Here is a 4847-nt window from a genome sequence, read left to right as displayed (position 1 = left end):
GTTTGAAAGTCTCAATCCCCGACCGCAGTTATGAACCATTCATTTTCGAGGGGTTTGTGTCCCTAACGAATGACGAAGCGTCTCAGCGACCGGTTAAAATCCTTAGAGATACTGGTGCGGCGCAGTCATTTATATTGACTGATGTGTTGCCCTTGTCTGACGATACATATTGTGGTTCCAGTGTGTTAGTGCAGGGTATTGAAATGGGTTTTGTCCCAGTGCCATTGCACTTTGTGAAAGTACACTCTGAGTTAATCAGTGGAATATTCAGAGTGGGGGTACGCCTTATGTTGCCAGTGAAAGGTGTGACCTTTATAATGGGTAACGATATTGCCGGAGGAAAGGTAGTACCCGTATTGGAAGTATTGGATAAAAGTGACCACTCTCTCTCTAATGAGCTGGCACAGAGTTATCCACATGTGTTCCCCGCTTGTGCTGTCACTCGTGCTCAGGCACGACAAGAGGGTGACGAGATAGATTTGTCCAACACTGTTCTGTTCAAAGAGGTTGATCAAGAGGATGGATTGTGTGATACCTCTGAGAAGCTGATCACCTCTGACAAACAGCCCAGGAAAGAATCAAAGAACGTTGAACTTATTGCTGATGCAATACAGTTACCAGTCACTCGTGAGCAGCTGATTGCTAACCAAAAGGTTGACAACAAGCTTGCTAAATGTTTTTCTCGTGTTGTCTCATTGGAAGATGTGAAGAAGAAGAACGTGGCTTACTTCATTGATGGTAATCTCCTCATGCGTAAATGGAAATCCCATGTTGACGCGGATGGAGATTGGAATGCTGTTTATCAAATAGTGATTCCTACAGCCTTTCGACAAAATGTGTTATCCCTTGCTCATGATCACCAGTGGTCTGGCATTTAGGAATCACAAAAACTTATGATCGGATCCTTCGACATTTCTTTTGGCCGGGTTTAAAACAAGATGTGGCTCAGTTCTGTCGGACATGCCACACATGTCAGATAACAGGAAAACCAAATCAGGTTATTCCTCCCGCTCCTCTTTGTCCCATACCTGTCATAGGTGAACCATTCGAGCATGTGGTGGTTGATTGTGTCGGACCGTTACCGAAGACAAAATCGGGTAACCAGTTTTTGTTAACGATAATGTGTATGGCTACAAGATACCCCGAGGCCATTCCTCTGAGAAGGATTACAGCCCCGGTAGTGAGTAAAGCCTTAATAAAATTCTTCACGACATTCGGGTTACCTAGGGTGGTACAAAGCGATCAAGGAACCAATTTCCTATCCAAGCTCTACAGGCAGGTGTTAAAATCCTTGTCAATTACGCACCGTGTGTCAAGCGCCTATCACCCAGAGTCTCAGGGTGCACTTGAAAGATGGCATCAGACACTGAAGTCTATGCTACGTAAATATTGTTTGGAATCTGAGAAAGATTGGGATGAGGGAGTTCCTCTAGTTTTGTTTGCTGCTCGTGAAACTGTGCAGGAGTCCCTAGGTTTCAGCCCGGCTGAACTGGTGTTTGGTCACACAGTGAGAGGACCAATGAAAGTCCTTAAAGAACAGTTCTTGTCCCAAGAGTTGTGTACCAGAGATGAGAATGTGTTGGACTACGTTAGTCGCTTTCGTGAGCGCCTACACCAAGCTTGTGCTCTCGCAAAGGAAGCTCTGTCTTCCTCACAGAGGAGCATGAAAAGACACTATGATAAAGAGGCTGTTTCTCGTCCACTACAGCCAGGTGACCAAGTACTGGTGTTATTACCTGTTCCAGGATCTTCACTGTCAGCTCGTTTCTCGGGTCCTTATTTAATTGAAAAGAAAATAAGTGAAACTGACTATGTGCTTCAAACTCCTGATAGACAACGCCAATCTCGTGTGTGTCACATTAACATGTTGAAAGCTTACCACACCCGACCCATCACACAGTTAGAGAGTTCAAAAACAGAGGAAGGTACTGCTGTCTCCTCTGCTACTACTGCTATGATAGTGGACTGTCATATTGATGATGTTGATGGCTTGGAGTTGCGCAATACTCAGCAGCAGTGTGTTAGATTGCCCAACTCAGAAATGCTGCTGTCTATCCAATTCGGTCTGGTTCATTTAACGGATGGACAGGCCAATGATATTGTGAGGCTACTACACAGTTTTCCATGTCTCTTTAATGACGTTCCTACTCGCACAAATGTGTTGGAACATGACATTAATGTTGGAAATGCTACACCTATCAAGCAACACCCATATCGTATCAACGCTTCCAAGAGGAAGATAATGAGGGATGAGGCGAGATATTTGTTGGAGAATGACCTGGCTAAGCCAAGTTCAAGCCCTTGGAGTTCTCCTTGCATTCTGGTTCCTAAACCTGATGGTACGTCCAGGTTATGTACGGATTATCGAAAGGTAAATTCTGTCACAATGCCAGATTCGTTCCCGTTACCCCGACTGGACGACTGTATCGACACTATTGGTGCTGCTAAGTATGTAACCAAGTTAGACCTCTTAAAGGTTACTGGCAGGTTCCGTTAACTTCACGTGCTTCTGAGATTTCTGCCTTTGTGACCCCAGACAACTTCCTACAGTACTCAGTCATGGCTTTTGGGATGCGAAATGCACCAGCCACTTTCCAACGACTGGTTAACTCCGTATTAGCTGGCGTTCCTAATTGTAGTGCATACCTTGATGACCTAGTGATTTATTCGTCTGAGTGGACAGATCATGTTGACTCGCTAAGGGTAGTATGTGAACGGTTGGCAGCTGCTTCTCTAACCCTGAACTTGGCAAAGTGCGAGTTTGGGAAGGCTACTGTTACCTATCTCGGTAAAGAGGTTGGCCATGGACAGGTGCGCCCTGTTGATGCCAAGGTCTTGGCTATAACTGCATTCCCTGCACCTACCACCAGACGAGAGCTACGCCGCTTTTTAGGGATGGTTGGCTACTACCGTAGCTTCTGTAAAAATTTCTCTGCGGTAGTTGCTCCATTGACCGATTTGCTTAGTCCGGCTAGATCATTTGTGTGGTCCCCTGATTGTAAGAGAGCTTTTGAATCAGCGAAAGCACTCTTATGTAGTACACCTGTACTTGCTGCTCCAGATTTTGAACAACCGTTCAAACTTGAGGTAGATGCTAGTGCCAGAGGTGCTGGTGCTGTTCTACTGCAGCAGGACAAGAGTGGAGTGGATCATCCCGTTTGTTATTTTTCACGTAAATTTAATAAATGTCAAACAAACTATGCGACAATAGAACAAGAAGCTCTTGCTTTGTTGTTGGCTCTGCAATACTTTGAAGTATATATTGGTTCCAGTGCCCTACCCGTGATTGTATATACTGACCATAGCCCCTTAGTTTTTCTCCACCGAATGTACAACCAGAACCAGCGCCTTATGCGTTGGGCGCTGATTGTACAAAATTATAATTTGGAGATCCGCCACAAAAAGGGTTCTGATAATGTGTTGGCAGATGCTTTGTCTCGTGTGTGAAAATGATTTCTGTATGTTTTGCAAGGTTGTTGCTTTGTTGTGAGTATTCATTGAAATACTGTAGTCGCAACCCCTAGGGTTGCTCTTTTAAGGGTGGGAGTGTTACGGATACAGTTATCCTGTGTGTGTGTATCCTGTGTGTGTGTTTTCTTTTCTCTCCTTCTCCCCTCACAGGTGAAAACCATCACTCCCCAATCAGTCAACAATCATCAATCAGAAGACACACCTCCTCCTACTTCCTATCCTATCACAGTTCCTTCCCCATGGTTTAAAAACACCATTTGTTTGATCTCTAGCTCAATCTCTCTGTAAATGCCATGTCTGTAGGTCTCTGTGTTTCACTCTCGCTTTGTGTCTTAACCTCTCTTTTGTTTAAACACCTCCATAGCACTTTGTCATCACCTGTGAGTATTGTTTTTGGTTATGGTGTTTGTTTGTTTGCTGGTGGGAAAAGGGGGAAACCAAGACAAGTCGCCCATGGGCATACACTACCCGTAGGTGAACTTTGTTAAATACACTAGTTAGAACTGGGCGGACCACCCACTGTATTTTTGGTTAGTTAGTTAGCTGTTGTTAAAGTAGGCTAGTCTAGCTTAGGGGTGTTTTTGAATACTTATTGTTTCTTTCCTTGGGTCCAGCTCAGCCCCTTTTCCTGCTCCCCCCATTACCGTGTGTTTTTAAATAAACCTGGAGTTTGACGGTAGATTTCTGTTGTCGTGGTTATTTCGTTCACACTTTTACTTTGTCGCAATAATAATTTGCATGAGTTATGTTACGGGTCTCATTACCATCCCCCCTAGACTGTCGGGCCAAAAGGGATTCGTAACAGCCTCTCATTCTCCTTAATTGCCGGCCTCAACACGTTACGGAAACAGATGAACTGTATAGAAATCTCTAGGGACAGGTCGTCTGGATATTGGACAGACAATATGGCAGATGCAAACAGATTATTTTCATCTGTAGCGGACAACAGTTCTTGAGTGCTTGAACAAAAAAAAGTGGTTTGTGATTTTTGTGAACCGGCATTCGAGATTATTATTATTTTAACTAGGCAAATCAGTTAAGAACAAATTCTTATTTACAATGACGGCCTACTCCGGCCAAACCCAGACGACTCTGGGCCAATTGTGCACCGCCCTGTTGGACTCCCAATCACGGCCGGTTGTGATACAGCCGGGAATCGAACCAGGGTGTCTGTAGGGACACCTCTAGCACTGAGATGCAGTACCTTAGACTGCTGCATGTATGGTTGCAATATGAACAACCCTTTGTCTCTGGTATATCCCCAGTAACACGGAGTGAACAGCTGCCGTGATTGCTCTCTATCTAATAGCATAGACAGTGAGACAGACTTGCCCAGCAGTTTGTTGACTTTGTTGACTTAATGTGCTGTTTCTGCC

Source organism: Oncorhynchus nerka, linkage group LG25, assembly GCF_034236695.1.
Source record: "Oncorhynchus nerka isolate Pitt River linkage group LG25, Oner_Uvic_2.0, whole genome shotgun sequence".
Lineage (NCBI taxonomy): Eukaryota > Metazoa > Chordata > Actinopteri > Salmoniformes > Salmonidae > Oncorhynchus > Oncorhynchus nerka.
This window is presented reverse-complemented; position numbering follows the sequence as displayed.